Source organism: Calidris pugnax, unplaced genomic scaffold (assembly GCF_001431845.1).
Source record: "Calidris pugnax isolate Ruff unplaced genomic scaffold, ASM143184v1 scaffold24, whole genome shotgun sequence".
NCBI classification, from domain to species: Eukaryota; Metazoa; Chordata; class Aves; order Charadriiformes; family Scolopacidae; genus Calidris; species Calidris pugnax.
The window spans coordinates 15,103,488-15,124,706 of NW_015090922.1; positions in this window are offsets into that span (position 1 = coordinate 15,103,488).

The following is a 21,219-nucleotide window of genomic DNA, read 5'->3' on the forward strand; positions in this document are numbered from 1 at the left end:
AAAAATTTTTGCATATAAAGCTGCCAAAACTCAGACGTCTTACACAAGAGCATCTGCTTAGGACTTTGTCCTTAGCTGGCTGGCAGCGCAGTGCTAGAGCAGAGCCCAGTTTCCTCCCCTTCTGGCTGCAGCACAGCTTTGATTACACAGATCCTTGAACCTGCAACTTCCCACATGGCAGCGAGATCTCTGCTTTGGCACCAATTGAGTCATCGAAGTTTTAGTGACATCATTGCCATGCACCTTATCTGGGGATGCCCTGCAACCCTGAAAAGAAAGCTGTTCAAGGAGGATACTTGCATATGGGTACATCTGTTAACAGGAGAGTTTCATCAGTTTTAGGGCAGAGGCTCCCTTCTGTAATTAACTTTATGCTACAAACAAGAGCTATCAGTTCAGTTGCAATGTCCTCAGCATCTCTGATGGTTGCCTTGCTACTACATGTTCTGTAGTTTAAAAGTTCCCATTCTTAGCAAGGTTTTTTTGGTTGGCTTTTTTTGGCCTCTGTTTTATAGAAAATATCATGTCTGTCTTCTTCTTCTTCCTCCTCCCCCACATACCTTTAATGCTTCACATTACTTCTTGGCATTTATCAATATCAAGGCCTCATCAGCCCGTGCATAACTTGGTAACAGCTTCATTACTCATGAGTGTGAGGAGTGCATGTCCCACCCCTGTCAGTGTTCAGCCGACAGCCTCTCCAGCCTTGCACTTCTTTCTCAACCAAACCGACTGATTCTGTCTTCTACACTACTGCAGAGTTTAATAAAAAAAAAGGTAAGACGTCAGCTTACCTATTTGAGGACACAGATGTAGAAAGCAATATGTTTCAAGAAGCCGGAGCAACAGTATGTGCAGCAATTTCTTGTGTTCAGTGGCATTCACACTCTGAGGTTCTTTCCAGATTGAACATTTGTTATTTGATTACCGTAGGAGTTGTCTATGCAAAAATATACTGTTATTTGCTTGTTAGAGCACTTACACAACTGCAGTAACTCTGCTAGTGTTCTGTGTGGATGTTCTTGTGCTGTAGCAAGGCCGTAAGCAAAGGGAGCTGTGCTGGACAGTCTGTGCTTGTATTCCTTTCATAGATCTGTGACCACTTGAGGTCACAGTGAGGAGCTTTTATCTTGAAAGAAGCAAAAGCATCAGATCCTATGCATCATCCTTCTAAACTCTCCCCTGTTTTCTTATCATTATTTTCAGTCCTTGATACTGCTGTGGATACTCTTTGTAACAGTCCTCTACTCAGGCGCTGATCCTGCACTCTTAACACTGGCAGCCAGCCCCCTAATCAGGCAGAGTCCACAGGCTTGGGTGGATGCAAACATAATAAGCAAAACTCATCCCTCAGGATTGGAGTGCTAGTAAGAGATAGCTCCTTTGAGCATTTCCACCCTAAGATCTATTCCTTATGAGGCACAATGCTGTGAGTAGCCAGGAAAGCCTTACAGCACTAAATAGGGATGAAGTGTGTAGAATTAAGCAGGGCTCAATAAAAATTTCCTTTAGAGTAGAGGAGGAAGGAAAAGAGGAAATGGTAGTCATCAAGGTGTAAGAGGACAATGAACTTCAACTGTGTAAGTGGAGATACTTGTGAGAAGCTGCAAGACGTTGGCTCAACAGGCCTAAGGAAATAAACAATCTCATTGAATACAATGCCCACATTACAGCTCTGTATTGGAAAATGGTACCATGAGAAATTAAGGCAAAAGATCCAATATATTAGGTAAGATTAAATAAGGTTAAAATGGCAGCTAGACATCACAAGCAGAAGTTCAGTTTGAAAGAAAGAGAAATCAGAAGGGATACAATAACTTTCCCAGTCCTCTACACTCAGGTGGTCATTTCCAGGTAGGCAACACATGCCTACAGCAGCTCTGCACAGCAGTGTGGCAATGACTTGTCTCCTTGGGGTAAATCTGAGTGTGTTTTAGAACTAAATAAAAAAAAGCTATCAGTAGGGATTGTTTAAATGCTGGTGCTTCTGTGATTAGATTTGTCTGTTTTTCTCACTCATAATTATATTAAAAAAAGAAAAAAGAGAAAAAGCAAAAAAAGCAAAAAAACTAATCAATGCTGGGGAGCAATTCTGCATTGCTGCATCAAGGATTCCTGCAAATTGTGAATGGCTTCTTCTCAGTCTAAACTGTTGTTCACAGAGGAGGTGCTCTCTGACAGTTTGCAATACCAGTGGTGCTTGATGCATTTGTGCTAGCTCAGCCTTCAGCCTGAGAAAATAGAAATCCGGCTGTCAAAGAAGTGGTTTGCCCTTCTTTTATGTCTACTGGTGGAGAGGAGTTGTTCACATGTAGCAGGGTGCAGGTGCATACTCTCTTCATAAGCATAGTCCAGTCTTGTGTGCACGTTCCTGGTCAAGAGACACAGACCCATCTGCAGCTCACTCAACCTTTTCCCTTGCTCTCCACGTGGGTTTTACCACATCTTCATAAGCTGTCATGAGGTGAGAACTGGCACCTGCTACATGCCTATTTATCCTGTTACTGTTTTAAGCAGCAGAGAAGGTGCACGTGAGAGCATCCTTTTTGAAGATCTGTTGCCAGAGTTTTCCTCCCGTTGTTGTCCGTAGAATTCTACACCCATATTTGCTGGCTGTTGAATTGCAGACTGCATTGAAGGCAAGGGGTTTAGTTGTTGTTTAAAACTTTGCTTCTGAATACTGTTTCTGCTCCTTTCCATTGAGGGAGTTAAAAGTTCTTGTGTAAGTTGGTGATTTTGTTCAGATACATTTTGGGCCTACCATCAAACTCATGCCGTCACTCCCCCTCCTTTTCTGAAAGCCCCTGCAAACTTTGCTTCTGGCAGTATCTCAGAATATGACTACATAGTTGTTTTAGTTGACTCCCACTACTCTGCTCCCTTTTCCAGCAGGCTGCTTGTTTGCAGTTAAGAGGGTGATTTTGATTTTCACTGCCTCATGTGTCAGTGTGCAAGTCTGAAGGGACCTTTTTATAATTGTAATAACAACTCTCAACAAAATCAATGGCACTTTCATTGCTGGTACAAAGCATCCATTTTCTTTTGCCCACAAGGAATGGATGCCTTACTGCAGAATGATGTTACAATAGAGGCTGACAATCAGCAGTTACAGAGTAAAGCCACATCACAAGAGAGCTCTGTCATGAGTCTGCTTTTAATAGGCAGCCAGAAGAATTTGGCTCCCACTTACACTGAATTCTCTTATCAACAAATTTGGCATCAAAGGAACTACAGTCATCTAGATTTTCTGAGCTTGCCTGAACCTTACTGATCTGATGGCCTCTGTCTTCATAGCAGCTCTTGATACAAGTTGGAAGTCGGAGAAGTGTTATTGTTCTAATTTTATATGGGAAAAGGAGGTTCTCAAGCAAATGCCTACCCAAGGCAAGACACCAGTGCAGGGATTGAAACTGCTCAACTTAATTTTTAGGCATGTAACTTTGCTCACAGTAGATATCTGTAGATTTAATAGATAGAATGAGCCAGAGGAGCCAGAGGATCTTGCTCCTGCAGCATCATGCAGGAGCACACCCTTGCTCTGCTCTCACCTGGGTTTTTTTTCTCATGAACACAGGAACAACAGGAACAAAAAGACAGAGGGGGCCTAGTGCATGCTTAAGCTTTACCCTGTTAAGGTCCTTGGACATAGCTGTGACATGTCCCGGTCCCAGGAATATGGATGTGTTTTCCAGAAGCGCAGAGGGAGATCAAGGTGCTCAGGTACATTAGGACTACCCTAAGCCAGTGCTGTTGCTTCTACCCTTTTGCGGCTTTACCCTGCCCCTGATGAGGGTGTACCAGTTGTGCTGATATTGCTGCTTATGTGGTCACTGTGTGAACCAGATTGGAAGACTCCATCTAGAAAATAATTTCCTTTTTGTTATTTTCTCACTGGAGTGGTTATGCAAGGCTGTTTACAGCGGAGCCGCACAGCCCAGGGATTAGCGTGCCACTGGATGGGGTGTAAATGAGAGAAGGCATCTCTGGGGAGGGGTCTGTAAGGAAAGGAAGGAGATGATACTTCAAACCAGAATAGCTGTGAAACTCTTTCTAATGTAAAACTGCAGCCGAAGACAGTTAGCTCATCTTCTTGGGCTTTCTCTGTGGTCACTAGGGAGAGATAAGCTCTTTCAGATTGATGGAGAGCAGGAGTCCTTATCTCTCTTCATTGATTGTAGAGGGACCCCAGACAGTGAAGTGTTTAATGTTACATGATATGAATACCCTCAAAGCAAGCAGTGAAGCCAAACCTCCACCATTTCAGGCATTTGTCCTCATGCGGTCTTCATATTAAGGAAATAACTTTCATTCTTGTGCCAAGAGCCTGCCAAAATAACAGAACCACGCTCTTGAGTGTAAAACTATTTTGTAATTCTGATCAGCCAACAAACTAGAATCTGAATCCTAACTAAAACTACCAGCCCTGACAGTCCTCATCCGTCTCCAGGTGTTTTTTATTTTCAGAAATTATACAATGTTTAAAATAGGGGACTCTCCCTATACCTATGTACTGCAGACAATCTTTTAAAGTCTGCCTTGACATCCCTTTTTTTTTTTCTTCCTTTCCGTGAGCTTTTCTTAGTCTGTGAAGCACATTTCTTTCTGAAGTGCTAAAAGCAACAGGTCACTTACTGGGCTCCCACTCTGTCCTGAATTGTGCTGCAAAATACTCCTTCTTTAACTTAAATAGAGTCTGGGCTAAAACGGAGGGGAAACTCTGCACTACACCATCTTCTAGCTGAGCTGGAACAAGAAGCCTGCAGTTCCCTGTCCATCAATACCAGCTTCTGTGCTCTGCAGGATCATGTGGCAGTGCACATTTGATATGGATGAGTCATGAGGTTAGGATGCTCTTTTGGACAGATTAGTTGCAGGAGAGCAGATCTTACCTGCTGAGCTATCCCTCCAAAACAGTGTGAACATCTTCAAGCCAGGAAAGGGAGTAAGTGTAATCCTGAGAGCGCATCCTGAGACTGCAATGATTTTGATCCATGACTATCTGCCCTGAAAGTGGAATTACCATCTCAGGGAAGCCCAGCCTGAGAAATATCTGCCAGCAAAGCAAGCAAACTATATTTTCTCTTGTGAGGATGGGATTTATACTAACAGACACTCTGGTCCAGCCATATCAGAGTTTGCAGTGTTTATTTATATAAGCTGAAAAAGGACCACCCATCTACTGTGACCACATAGTTGTCAGCAGCCATCAACCAAGCAAAATGATTTTGCTTGCTAATTGACCACTGAATAGTATGCTGTGACTTTCTCTCTGGCTTTGCTTTGCCCATTCTCCCTGTGAATTACAGACCAAGAAATCTATCATACTGTAGGTTTATTTTTTGGCATTTTTTAGCTGACAGGCATGCAATTCACTTCACACACACTGCACCAAACATGGTTATAGCACAAATCAGATTGCAGATTTATTTTAGTTAAGTTCCTGAACTTATATAGATGTAGATTATACAACGGCTGCACAAAGATATAAGTGTCTGGTTAAAATTCACCACTTAAAAGTATTTCATGCAAGATCAAGCTATGTCCTCGCCATATCAAGAACTAATTGGATCCTACAAGAAGATATAGTTTCATGATATACATGAGAATTAAAGCATGTATCTTTCAAAGGGTTTGCTGTATTTAAATTGAAATTATGATGTTATGTCTTAGATAATTCCAACCCCCAGTACTGGCACATGTAGTTTTAATTTATATCTGTTTTCTGTGGCATACATCCAGTGAAAACAACACATAAGACAATGTCAGAATGTTCTTATGTAGAATCATGCTCTTCAACTAAATCTGTGCAGCATCGTACTATTTGTTAAACTGATACACCTTCCTGTTTAAAGCTTGCGATTCCCTTCCCACTCTCACACCCAGATATGCTTAATTAATTGTTCTTGTGTTCTACTTCAGCCCGCGTTTGATGAAACTGTCCACACAGCACTATGAACAAAGTCATTCCTCTCATAACAAAATGCAAGATTATTCCCAAACTGGTAATAGGAGTTTAGACTATTTATAGTCAGTCAAAAAGAAGTAATTAACAGTACATAAGAGTTCCTTGATAAGTCTTTGCCTCTCTAACAAATTTGCACATGCTGACAAGATGACTGTTAGTAATTTCCTTCCTCCTGTTCCTCTTGTGTTTGGAAGAAATGGGAGCACAAACAGAGGCTGTCACACAGCAGTGTAAGCACTCTGACAGCAGCACCAGGTGAAGGTGACCCTATCCTGTCATGATTTGGGGAGTACTGTCCCCACAGCTCTGCAGGCTGATCCCTCACTCATGCTGACATGGCTATTTGTGGAGCCATGCCATGGGCTAGACCACTGAATGGGGATGAGTTGCAAACAGGTGCATCCTGTGCTTCCCCCAAATAGCTATTTTTACTGAGGTTCATGTCAGTGCTGTGGTTCTCAGTACGGCCCCACGAATGATTGTGTTGGTGCAGTGGAAGTGCCGGTATGAATGAGCAGCTGAAGATGGATGGGATGGGGGCAGGGGCTCCCCAGGTGGGTTCATTGCTGAAATCCCCATCTCATGGCAGTACAGCCTGGGCAGGTAGTGCCAGTGAACCAACACCCAGTCCCACCTGAAGGCGAGGTCTGCAGGTCAGTGCTGAATTACTGGCTGGCCATGCTGACTCAGGAGAGATAAGGAAAAGATGTGGGCTATTCCTGTGATAGTGAGACTGTCTATCAGGCAAAGGTCCTGAGGGGAAAATATGACTTGTGTTTTAAGGGTTGTACTGTGATAGAGAGTTGATACAGTAGCAGTAACATCAGCACGCCATTTTGCCAAACAACTACACGCAGAGAGTAAGACAGGCCCTGTTTCAAATGCAGGCAGATGATGGAAAATACTGTATTTGCCCTTAAGTCTCCCCATGTGTCAGAGAGGTAAGCCATCTCCTGAAGGGTGAAATATAATAGCTCAGTTTTCCCACTTTAGAATTTGCTCCTTTTCTATAACTTGGCTGGGGGAGGTCTCTGTGTCTACTGGCGACCCCAGTTTGGTCAGATGGCCACTGGCATGCACTGTTACTTCCAGTGACACTGGCACTGGAAAATTCATATGCCACCAGTGTGTGAGTGAAGCCTAACAATTACAAAATATGGGGTCTGGAAGGAACTTTCCCTCAGTTCAACCTGCCAAGAACTGTTTTATCTGTCTGTCTGTCTGTCTATCTATCTATCTAATTTTGTCTCTCCTGTAATGTAGGGCCACAGTCCTAAATCTGCTGCATATTGTTTATCTAATATACCGTTTATAGGGCAGTAATGCAGGGCAGTAGTAACACCCTTTGACAACCTAATGTTTTCCTATGCTACAGTTTGTGTCGTAGCCTTCCCGACTGAGTTTGGCTGTAGGGTATGGTAGAGAGGTTTGTGGTCTGTGGCAGGGCATGGAGCATATAGTATGTGGAGCCTTTTGCAGGACAGGTGTCTCAATGAATCAAGGTCATTAGCCACAAACCAGGCATTTTTTGCATGTTAAAGGGAACAACAGAGCCCTTCAACATTTCCCCTTGCAGCTTCTCTCTTCTAACTTTAGCCCTTCACAGCACAACTATAAGGAATATCTCAGGTTCCTGAAACTGAAAAGCTGTTTTATCTTCTGGAGTAACAAAGGACTTTTCATGATTAGCAGTTTCCTGCCTACAATGATTGTTTTCTTCAGGGTCTCCTTTAAATTCCATTGGCACTCACATAACCCGCTATTAGACTCTCCCTTCCTTGACTTAGTCTTCTGATAGTGGTGCCCACATGAGTAGCTCATGTGTTGATCTACTGAGTGCATTACCCTACACTGCCACTCTTCTACGGTCATGGTCTTCACATTGTGGTTTGGAGTAAAACACTATCTATGTGCCCAAAACCAAAATAGTTCTGTCAGTCTTCCTAGGTCTCTCTGAAACTGAATCCTTTAGTATTGGTGGTGAAACTGAAGCACAGCTTCAGTCCAGTGCAAACATCCACACATCTGCTATCCCCATGGTCTCTCCTGGCTGCCAGCAGATCCAAACCAGAAATCATGCAGTCATTACCATGGTCCTGCCTCTGAGCACATAAGCTCTGCTGAGCAGCAGAGGATCTGAGCTGAGATGGAAGTGCCACACTAAGACCATTACTTCTGTATCAGAACTGGATTGCATCCAGGCAGCTTGGGGAGCAAGCAGACCAGCCCCGGCACTATCTGCACCCACCTGTCTAGAGACACCCTCCTCATTGCTAGCAGGCAGGGGCTAAATCTAGAAAGCAAAATGCTACTTCATACTGCAGTCTAATGTTCAGCTGTCCTACCACTGAGAGCAACATCCAGCCCCGACTCCCTGAGTCCAGTGCAACTGGAGAACTGGGTAAATAATCTAAAAGCATTACTTCTGAAAATTACATCCTGAAGAGGAGAAAGCCAAGCTTTACATCTAATGCTGTAAAAACGAACGTAGTCTAAGCAAGGGAAGGAATACAGTCTAGCAATGGATCTTGTCCTAAAACTAAGCACTTAAATTATATTAGCCATGTTAAAAATAATAATAATTTTTAAAAAAGATAATTGACTGTTCCTCTGCTCAGTGTCTTCAAATGCTTTAATCTCTATGGTGCAGTTAGGCAGAAAAGTTTCTTTGTGGATCTGGGATCCCTATAGGAGCTTCATCCATTACCTGTGCAACTTGGCAGCAGTAGAGAAGCCATTGCTGCACCAGTGGTGAAATGCTTGCTTACTTAGGTGGAAAATTATTAGCATAGTTTTCTTGTTACCTAACAATGGTCTGAATTCCTGAAAGGGATAAAGGAAGAAGATCATCTTCATTCTTTCCAGCTGCACCAAATAAACAGCATTCCTCTTCCATGTTTGTTATTGCTTACAGAACAGGCAAAGACACCCATTTCCTTCTCCAGCTTTAGTGCTTATGAAAACTTGGAAATTGTGGGGCCACACCCTGCAGCTGCCTTCAGCCATCAAAGGGTTAATTGCAATTACCCCTCCATTTGACACTCCAGAGAAGGATGATAAAACCTTATCTACTTTGAAGGAAAAAAAAAACTAACCAGAATAACAAGCATTACTTTAGGGAAAAGGAGGTTCAATGACCAAAGGCTCCTTAGTTCTACAAAGTTTTGCCGCTTTTACTGTATTTGTATAGTCAAAGCAAGCAACCTTTCCCCGTGCTTTATCGCGAATAGAAAGATATCAACTGAAAGTGCTGCAGTTAATTTTGGCTTGAGAATCAATATAGTTTATGTTAGTGTCAGGTATCTTTATCTGGGGCTTCTAACGGCATAAGCATTGTTCCGGCAAAAAACAAGATACTGCACCTCTGATCAACATATTTATAACCTATCTAGGGTAGACCAAAATTTTTAAATTTAAATGTAGAAAATGGCAAGCATGATTGATGCTGGTGTACCTCCCTCTTTACACTTGTGCACTGCATCTGTAACTCCAATGTGCAAATTGTGCATTTGTGGAACAAAACCCTTAGGAGACTGAACACCAGAACTGATTAAACCTCAAGCCATGTAATACAGAATATTTAGTCTTTACCTTCTGTAGATTGCAAGTTTATGGAAACAGCCCTTGGAAACAAAAACTGAACTGAAATGAATGAGTATGGCTACTCAGGGCTTTATGCCTTATAAATGTAAAAATCTGAAGTGAATCCAAATAATGTCTGCCTTTGCTCACTCGGATGGGTGCAGATTCACCCCCACTGCCTCATGTCATTTCAGCTCATCCTTTTTTTGAGCAGCTGACCTCTTTGAAGTGGTAATAATTCTATGGGGCCTGTGTCTCCAGAAGCCAATGTACTATACAGACATCAATAACTTAACTCCTAACACCCCAGATAACAAGGGAAAGATGATCAGTCTGTTTCATAGGCTTTAGCTGCATGGGACCAGCTGGGCTAAGATGGATGTTGAGCTGAAGAGAAAAGGTGGGGAGAATTCACATCTCCTGAAATGTTATCTGTCATAGTCAGCTGTTCTCAAATTTTCCAGTGAATGGCTCACTTTTTCCTTCCTTTAGGAAGAACTGCTTTCTTCTATTTGCAGTCATATAACATGCCTATGCTGTCTTCAAGGACCAACATAAGGAAAGTATTTAATGCATTTTACCTCAGGCAAGCACTAAGGCTATTAAAAAAAATTCTATGATTTAAAAGGTGACAGAAACACTTTTCTATCACATGATGTAAATTGAACTAAGTTAGGTTACTTTGGCTGCTTATGCTCTTATAATGCAAAAGCAGACCTGGAGTAGTAGAGGAAAAATGTGCTTTGGCTTTTCGTTTCAACATTTAAATTGATTTTGTCCATGAATATATTTATACCAGGGTAGCTATACTCACAGTCTTCCTACTGGAGACATACTTGATGGGTGTAAACTAATTAGCTGAATTAAATAAACTAAATGACCCAAACGATTAATTCCACACACCCCCCCTTTTTTTTCCTTCTGTTTTGACTGCGTCTATATAAGTAGAGGTATGATTTTATTTTTCCTTCTTTTTTCTGGGCTTGCATCCCTTCTCTTTTGCTTTACATGAAAATTATCAGTGGCAAACTCAAGTAGTTTAATAGAAACAAAGTCAATTTGCAGCAAAAATTAGATAAATAAAAAATAAGCATAGAACTTGAAAATGCAACTCTCAATTCCCAGAACGACTGCACACAAAGACTGAAAAGGCCTGAACATATCAAATAACTGAAAGTTTTCAGTAAAACCAGTTTAGGAAGTAGTAGCCAGGTACCTGTAAAACCCATTTCAGCAGGGGAATGAAAAGCAATACTCATGGTACTCCAAAGCTGGACACATAGCATTAGGGACTAGCTTCACTTTTTCTCATCCCCAGGCACAGAGTGACCTTCCCAGTGGCCCTAGAGGAAAAGGGGGAAATAATGAAGTGGGGTAGTGGAGATAGAAATCTTGGGTCAAATCTAAGCAATGAAGTTTTCATGCTCTGATTATTTGCCGCCTTATTCTTTTCCTCCTTATTCCTCTAAATAAATCACATCCTGAAGTACCCACCAGATTTCTGTGGGTCTACTTTTATCAGCTAAGGGGAGGAAAGGGCATGGTTCCTCACCAGTATGATCTGTGCCTGCACATAGATTAGGGTTGACCCAGTTATTCCCCGAATGAGTTGCTGTTGCCAGTGCAGTTAGTGAGGTAATAGGTAGTTCACTATATCTGAGTGTAGGACCATTCTACTCCTATAAGTATCTCCTCACTAGGAGTTAATACGACGTATGGATGCCTTAACACCTAGAATATCATAGCCCAATAGCTATTTGCCAGAATCAGGCAAAAGCTGAAGTTTGTCTAAGAAGCCTCTGCTGCTGAAAGTAGAGGGCTCTGCCCATTCTTTGGGCCACAGTGACACTCACTAGGGGATGCTCACATGGTAACTGCCCCTCCTCAAAGTGAGATTTACCAATAAAAAGGCTGTTTCTTCCTAGATAGGCCCTCTGGCCCAGCTGACTGGGTGGGTACACAAGGATTAGTGGCAGCACATAGGACAGGACAGACATGCATGAAATGCAGCATTAAATCAAATTAAGATAATTGGGAAGTATATCTTAAGTCAATAAATAATGTTGATCGGTGAATGACTATGAGCAAATTCCTTTCTATTCATGACAACTATCCATGCAGAAACACAAAAATGTGTCAGGTAGATGTGTTAGTTAGAACAAAGAATTGGTTCAGTTCTAGTTAAGAAGTTGCTCGTGTACAGAGTAAGAGAGGAGTGATAAGACACATTAACCCTTGAATTAATGAACAGAATGTTTCAATTTTAGTTTGGTTGGAGCAGAAACAGAAACGCTTAAGCTGCCTCTTTTTTTTTTTTTTTTTTTTTTTTATTGAGCCCAAATGTGGGGTTGACGCTAATCTGCATCCTTATCTCACCCTGGCTGTAAAGCCTGAGAGGAGGCAAGGTACAGGCGGCTTTTATTTAATCTGGTATATTTGGTCCCATTAATAAAATAACTTTGTAGAAAAGGTTAAATATGGCTGCCATAACTTCTATTGATATAAAATCTCAAACGCCACATTGGACCAATCAATAATTTTGTATTTATTAAAATGTAAAAATAAAGTTACTTTGGCTCAAAAGAAAAAAAAAGTACTCTATTAATTTCAGGAATTTACTGCAGACATTATTTTATGCAATATAATTAAATTCTACACAAGCTTTTTTTTTTTTTTTTTTTTTTTGAATGCAGCCCAAGATGTGGGCGGTAACAAAGCATCAAAAAGGTTGCAATTGATTTGGAGCATATGGCAAAACTCTTTGTCAAGGAAAAGGAGGGAAAAAGTTGTTTTGCTTGCTGGAAGAAAAATAAATGAGAAGACCAAAGCAATTCAATCTGCTGAGTGTGAAATGCATTAGGAGGATAGGAGTGTTGCACAGCTGAATGCTGCGCTGTCACTGCCAGACACTTCTCTGCTGGCTCCTGATCCTGGAGTTCTGAAGTAGGTCTGGCAGCTCCAGCCCTATCTCAGTCAGAGCCACAGCTCTGGGCTATGGGGATAGAAGCATATTGCTCCAGCCCAGCTTAGACAGAGAGGAGCTGAGGAAGGTTTTACAGGTATTTTGAACAGAAGGAAAAAAGCTTTTTAAGTATTTTGAAACATAAATGCAGGCAATATATACCTTATTCCGAGATGGATGGCATTCACATCTGGAAACTGCACATCTGTATTTTATCCCAGTTTTTCCTGTATTTCCAGCCTCCTGCATCACTAACACTGCCTCTGTCACTGTGGAGTTCTTAGCAGCCCCCTTCCCCGCGTACCGTCATCACTTCAGGTATCAGGTTAGCCTTGGTAGGAAATGAGGACCTGCTTGGTTAACTCTTTTCATCTACCAGAGCATGTCTAGTTTAATCACAGGCTCTGTCTTGCTTCTAGTGGAAGAAGATAATTGCCCTATTTTGTCTGTTTTGGAAGAGAAGAAGGATCTGAAAGATATCTAAAAGTGAAAGGTACTCCTTAAAACTTTCTGAAACTGCCACATGCAATTTACAGTGCAGTCAGGAAACCACTGTTCTTTGCGAGATGAGTTAAAATCTGTTTGCAAGTGAAGCCACAGAGATGAAGCCACTGACTGCACAACCCAAAGAAACTCTGCAAACTCTATTGCCCTTGATGGACTGCTTTGAACTTCAACTCACTGGGAATAAAGAGAGACCAAACTTACTCTATCGTATAGGCTTTGTGATCTTTGATCAAACATACTAATCATGGAAAGGGCACTGAGGGTCTTTCTTGTTTTAGGTATGCCCTTTATTGAACACACAAAATAGGTATAATTGATTTATATATCATTGAAGTTACATCTGGTAATCCAAGTGTTCATCAAAGTGCTGTGAGTGGTGGATCATAGCTTGGAAATCAGTGTATGGCCTAATGAAGTAGCACAGGAGGAAACCTGAGGGAAGAGGGACAGATGACAGCCACAACAGAGCGTGTGAAGGGATGCCACCATGAGATGTTAGGAAGAGCACATTTCCCTTTGGACTCCTTCATGAAGTTTTGTGCTCCAGCTAATGGGTTGGAAGGTTATTTCTGTGGATATTTTGCTGCTTGAATCTCTTTTTGTACACTTTGCTCACAAAAGGCTTTACCTTCCCTTGAATTTAAATGTTTGCTGCTGGAAAGTGTTAGACAAAATGTTTTGAGGAATCCATGTTTATAAATTAATAGATAATGATGGCAGAGGAGATTGTAACAATTCTCTTGTTCAACTTCTGCAAAATCCAGCTGAAGAATTTTATCTTAGTGCAGCCAATTTATCTTGTGCTTTAGCCTCTGGAGCTCTTTTATAACACAAGATGCTGTCACACATCCTTCAGAAAAAAAGAAGTTTAAATCTTTCCCAGAGCATATCCAACCTGGTAGTCAATTATTTCTGCAGGATGTTAGCTCTGCAGCTTAGCTGAGAGAGAGCAAAGAGGAAAAGAGGTATTATAATTCAAAACAGCCAAACAAATTGATTCTCCCACCCCTTTTTTTTCTTTTTTCTGTTTGACTGAACAAGAATTGGATCAGTCCAGCTTTGAAAAAAGTTTTGAATTGCATGGCACCCAGTTACACCTGAAAATCTCAGATGTGAACTGCTGTTGACAGCAGTGAAACAGGCTCTTACTGTCATCCATTTATCGAGAAAAGAACTGGGAAAACAACTGTTACTTTCTGTTCTGATACTAGCTGGAGGGTCCTAAAAATGAAGTTCATAATCAGCCTGTATGATATTAAAACGTCTTTTAGATAGCTAGTATGCAATTAGAACTTAATAATTTGAAGTGCTTCAGCCCCTGACCAGCTCTATGCAGTGCTTTAAAATGTGATTCTACTTTGAAGCATGATAAACAGGAAATAGTGATTGCTGATAGCCTTCTAGTGTGTTCAGGGTTGCGTTAGGTGATTTTAGTGTTTGCAGTGTTTTGCTGTGTTTGTTGCTTCTATGTTGTGTTGAAGGAGGAGTGAGGAAAGAAGTGAAGTCCTGAATATACTTATACATTTATTTTCTAACACTGCATTTGTCCAGTCCTTTTCTTCAGCTGATCTCATAGTACTATACCAGGGCTAATCTGTTCCATGTCTCTGAGATGCACCCTCAGTGGCAGAAGAGAGGAGGATGTAAATTCAGGACTGTGTTTTCAAGAGCAAAAAATTCCCTCGGAGCTTGGCAAGAGATTTGTCCAAGGACGCTCAGCATTAGCAGCTGCCCAGAGATCAGAGCCCAGGAGGCCTAGCACTTGGCCTTTTGCTCTAACCTCGAACTTGTATATTTACCAAAAAAGGTATTCATATTACTTAATTAGCAAGTTCCGCATGATAACCTTAGTATCCCTCTCACTTTTTGTGCTATGCTTACAAAGCCTGGAAAACAGATAACAGCACCTGAATGTTCTCTTATGTGCTGATGAAAAAACTGGATTACCAGGAGAACAGCTCAGGAGGGGCATTGCTGTCATACAGCAGACGTAGCTTGGAAAAGACAGTGCTGGTTAATGCCCTTTAATGGTAGTTACTTCTCAATATTACCTGCATACCTGACAGACATAAATAAATACAAGCCATTTCTAAACTTAGTTGGTATCTTAATTGTTCAAGAGGCTGACACCTGTATAGTAAATAACCAATGTGACCACAGGGGAAACATTGTGTCTGTTTGCTTTTATGTATTTATAGAGCACATACCTCAGTGGTATGCAAATATTTGGTTGCATCACATTGCCTATAACTTCATTTATAACACACGTTGCTCACAACACAGCCTGAGCTCCAGTAGATAATTCAGCTGAGCAAACTGTCCTGCTCACAGTGACTCATAAGAAAGAGGCCTACAGCAAGCAGCCAGGTGATGGAAACACAGCAGAGCAAGAGGATATTTTTATTGTTCTGAACAGTTGGTTTCACTTATTTCTTTAGCCCACAGAACTTCCAAAGTGCTCACTGATATACTGAAGAGGAAACCCAAACTACCATTCATATGGTTTAAAAGCAATTTCTTCTAAAGCAGGGTGAATTCTCAAATGCTGTCATAAGTAGAGGTACATTTCATCTTCTTGTATTTCATCCTCGTTTAAATCATGAAACCTATCCAAAGATTCATTTTAATATAAAAACTGATGCACACTTATAAGAGACAAACAGTTAAACACTGCTTTACAGACAATAGTGCTACGGAATGGTGTGTCATAGATTTATTGGGGATTAGGTCTTGTCATTAAAAAAATAATAGCAGAAAAAGAGTCTTTCTGACCTCAGACCATGTTAATTCAAATGCATGTTAATTCGAATGCTCGTGTACATCTAGTGCAAAGGGCATTGTGAGTTCCCTTGGTCTTCTAATCTTTGCATCACAAGGATGCAGCTTTGACTATTTGGCATCTCCCAGCTCAGCTTTCTGCTTCATTTTAGTACTTCTAGAGTGGGTGACAAGATCTTTGGCAAGCTCCCACATCAGGGAGGTTCATGTATTCGGTGCCAGATCCTACATTCACTGGGAGAAAGAATCATTAATGCAGAGTAAAAGCTGTCCACTGGTATTTCACATCCTTCAGGCACACTTCAGGTCTAACTCTTACATCTGAAAAAATGGGAAATAAAAGATGAAAGGATGTATCTTCGAAACCTTGACACTCACCCTTCCCTGTCAATAGGACTGGAATTATGTACAAATCATCCAGCTGCTTTTCCTGTGTGAGGTGTGAATAGACAGATTAGTCACAGCAGCTCAACAGAGCTGTGATTACTGTTAAAAGGTGATCTAGATGGACCATTCCCATCTGTGAATGGGGGAGAAAATTCCTTGACAGGACCCTCCTTTGATCAAAGGAGGGCTCCCGTGTGTGTTCAAGAGCTCCTACACTCCTCACTTAAGCACTGCATTGAATTGGTCCTATAAATAAGGAAGTCAACAGGCAACTGTAGCACTGTGTCTGTGCATGACAAGTTTAATGGCAGGTGAGTGTAGAGTTAGATTGCGTCAAGTGCATAAAGGCGAAGAGACTATAAAAAAGATGCAAAGGACTTATCAAATGTGAGAGATCTGGTGTTCTGGGGGTGAGGCGCGCCAGGAATTTGGCTGGAGGGCAAGTGTAGCCACCTCCCCCCTGCATAGTTCAAAGACACCCTCCGGTATGGGAGCTACTCCCGGAGCAGAGGCTGCACAAGCCAGGCAGGGTAAAGGTTGCCTGAACATGTACTTTAATTCTTCACTCCTGGTGTTCATAATCTTGATTTTTTCTGACTTGATACTTTCTAAAAAGGCACATGACGTCATCAGATAGTCTTAGCTACGCTTCAAGAAAATTATTTGAAGGTTAATTTCGTATCCTTATTTATTTTCTCCAAGCAGACAGAGAAATACAATTGGGTCCTGCACCTAAGGAAGAATGATCCCATACACCAGTACAGGTTAGGGGCTGACCTGCTGGAAAGCAGTTCCGTAGAGAAGGACCTTTGAGTCCTGGTAGACAACAAGTTGACCTTGAGCCAGCAATGTGCCCCTGTAGCCAAGAAGGCCAATGGTGGTGCACCTCTTGAGGTGCATTACAAAGAGTGGCCAGCAGGTCAGGGGAGGTAATCCTCTCCCTCTATCTGCCCTGGTGAGGCCACCTCTGGAGTACTGTTGTCCAGTTCTGCACCCCCCAGTTCAAGAAGGACGGGGAACTATTGGAGAGAATCCAGTGGAGGGCTGTGAAGATGATCAAGGGAATGGAGCACCTGTCTTTTGAGGAAAGGCTGAGAGACCTGGGTCTGTTTAGCCTGGAGAAGAGAAGACTGAGAGGGGACCGCATCAATGCTTACAAATATCTAAAGGGCAGTTGTAAAGAGGATGGGGCCAGGCTCTTCTCAGTGGTGCCTGGTGACAGGACAAGGGACAACGGGCACAAGCTGGAACACAGGAAGTTCTGTCTGAACATGCGGAAAAACTTCTTTACTTTGAGGGTGGCAGAGCACTGGAACAGGCTGCCCAGAGAGGCTGTGGAGTCTCCTTCTCTGGAGATATTCAAAACCCACCTGGATGCGTTCCTGTCCAGCCTGCTCTAGGTGGACCTGCTTTGGCAGGGGGTTTGGACTAAATGATCTCCAAAGGTCCCTTCCAACACCTACAGTTCTGTGATTCGGGCAAAGGTTAGAGACCATTTAGATAGCCATAGCTATCACAGTTTTACAGTAGAGATGCTATGGCAACTAGTTAAATATAAAGGAATCTATGTGATCTTCAAGTGATTCTTCTGTTATTTATAGGACTGAAATATTTGGGGTTGCTGATATTGATTGCCTTAAAGAGACAGTGATATGCACTAGCTGGAATAACTATTGTATGACTTGAAAACTGCAACTGTCCATCTAAGTGCACCCTAGTTCAAATAGGATGCAACCAGTGACTGTGAGCCTCCCAAGTCGGCTGTGGATGTCTGTCTGGGTTACAGGGCTCCTGTCAAGGACAGGCAGAACTAATCAGGGTTTCCATCTGGGTATGTAACAAGCAACCCTGGACTGTCCACCAGTTGCTCAGATGAGGAATTAGACTGAACATCTTTAAAATACACTAACCCATGATATTCCCATACACCTAATCCTGGTCTTCTCAATCTTCATGCACTTCTTTTGTGCCTATGCCCTTCTGGTCTTCCAATTTCTTCACATTAATGTACTAATCATATGCTTCATCCCCTTCATTCCAGCTGTGTGCTTTCAAGTGCCCTAAACCCATAGACTTTTCCCGTTTGATCCTATCTCTGTTCTGGCTGGAGAGTTTGACTGGATGTGAAGTCAGATTGCATCAGCGTAGCACACTGCTTTTGGGTGTATTCCAGCCTCCACAACAGTAGGAATTTTCTCTTGGGCACCCCGCATGCTGCTGCTGTTCTACTACTACTCTAATGTCACTGATTTCCACTAACAAGAATGAGCACCTTATTCTTCCAGGACTTCAATGTTACATGTTCCAATTTTATGGTGGCAGAAAGAGAGGATATTTTTAAGACTTATTTGGAGGAGTAAGCTGTATATTGTGTAGAAAATGATGCTGCAAAATAACTTAATTGAAGCAGGGTACTAGAAACAACAGGATATAACTTACCTTACATAAGTGACAGGTAAATAGTATCTGAGGATCTATTAAGTTCAACTTCAAAATGAGAGGCAGTGCAGGGCCTTACTAAATCAAGCTGTTAATTTTTCAGAATTGCTGACCTTTACCCAGCTGAATCTTGTAAGAGAGTACTTGACTGTGCCAACTTTCATTAGAGTTGGTTAATTATCTTCTAGTACATTTGTAGTATATGATAAGCATGTGAATTTAAGACGCCCCTATAAAATGGATGACTGCTACTAAAGAAAAGTTTAGTGGTTTACTCTAAATGAACAGCAAGGGCAGGCCGATAGCCTGCGTGCTGTTAGTGAAGTCTCCCTGGTGAAAAGTCTCTGCTGATCTCACCTTACTGTGTTCTTTTCCTCCATGAAACTCTTCCCCTTCTCTCTGCTTACTGAGACTGTTGTCTCTCCTTCCAGACCTCTCCCAGAACCTTGTTTCTGTAACATTATCTACCAAATATGAGCTTTTAAAGTGGTAGAAAAGTACTTGGGTATTCACTTTCCCTAGCTGTCCAGCTGAAAAATGTTGCCTTTGTCCTACCTTTCCCCTACCTCCATTTACTTTATTGCTTTCACGGGTTGTCTGACATCTAACCTTTAGGCATATACCTTCCACCCACACGGCTGCACTTGATCTCTGCTGAGAAACATCAACACATCTACTGAATGATGAATGTTATTTCTAATAATGAACAAACAATGAAATTGCTCTTACGCCTTGATTTCAAGAGACTTGGAAACATGTGCCTGATAAGGGTGGAAAAGAAAATAAGCACTCATACAGATCCTAATGTTCTACTGATCAATGTTTTACCGTTGCCCGTGAAATGGCTATACCTGACAAAGCCTGGACCTCTCTGCTCTAGAGACACGTGACATAGAGGCAGCCTGAGGATGATGTGGGTTAGAACTGTAGTTTACATATGAAGGCCTGTAGGATTGCTGGGACTCAAACAGTAGCAAATGATCGTCACAGTCAGAAAGGAAAGGCTTAAGCAGGCACAGCTCAAGAGGGGATTCATATTCCCTGTAAAGCTCAAAGAATTTCCTCATGATCTTGCTAAGTGCATGCTCAGAAGCAGATAAACTAACTGCTGCAGTATGACAACCCCTGGATAAATTAAAAAGCCTCATCCAAGGTGGGGCTTGTTCACAGCAATTTCTCCCTATGCATGTGATTTGTTCTTGAAACTTGACTTATAATCACTCAAGGCTATCACTTCTGCCTTTGACCCTTGTTCTCATCTTGTCTTCATACTTCAATTTATCCTCACAGCACTCATGTAGAACAAACCAGCACTCTTCTTCCTTTTGCAGAAGAGGAACTGAGGCATTGAGACACCATTTGCACATAGCTTTACTGTGCAAGAAGTAATAAAAGGAATCAAGGTTTTCTAAGTCCTTGATACATTTCTTTTTAAAGTCCAGCCATTTCTTCCATAGTGACTTCCTGCTTCCTCTGATAATTAAGCATTGCACCTTCTCTGTGCATCTTCTCTGCATGTCACAGAATCACAGAATTGCAGGGGTTGGAGGGTACCTTCGGAGGTCATTTAGTCCAACCCACCTGCCAAAGCAGGTCCACCTATACCTGCATACCATGTGTCCTGCTTTGGCAAGAGGGACACAAGGTATGCCACCACAGTGCAGTGCCTGGGCACTCAGGAAGGAGGGGAGGACCTGTGTCTCCTAGGCCACATTTGGTTAGGTATTCTGTGTTGCTGATCTGTTCTATAGATAGAAGAGTCCAAGCTATGTGTCCCTAGGCAGTTCAGATGAGATTTATTTGCCTCAAGTAATTGGGAAATTGTCTTAAATTGTTCTTTATGTGGTTAAATGCTGTTATGGATCTCACCATCAGTTGCTATAATTCAGAAACTGTTATTTAGTGAGAGTTAGGAGATCTGCTTTCGTTTTTTGCTTTGCCACAGATTTCCAGCACGACCTTGGAAATCAGATCAATTCAGGTCAAATAGCAGTGAACTCAATGTTTTAGGCATTGGCTATCACAAGAAATTGAATATATCTGCACCTAATTTGTGGAGTCCAGTATTTAGCTATTTCTTATACACATCAAGCAGACAAGTTTACCCACTTTCTTACATTTTGTGAATGTGCTAACCAAACATGGTAGTTTATCCTGGAGTTAAACTGAGATTATAGTATTTTGTGCCATTATAGGAAGCCAAATAATGTTTGCAAAGCATCCTGGGATTCTCACATGCATCAAATTTTGTGTAGAGGCACAAGAATTAATGCACATACCTAACCTAATACTTTTTAATCTCCTGAAGTTTCACAAAATATGCCAATCTGTGATATGGTTGCTATCTTAGGCAACTGAAGTTCACAGCACAATGTCAGTCTCTCTTTCTGAATCTGTTCCAGGAAGATCTGGGGCAACCATGAGTTCAAACAAATGTTTTAATTTTGGAAATGTCTTGACTTCATCTCTCTGAGGAGCTGAAGACTCATAGACAGTGCCACCGCTTAAGACATAGCAATGTATCACCAATATAATTAATGATTAATGTACTATTTATATTGTGGTAATGTTCACAAACCACAGTCATACAGCAAGACCT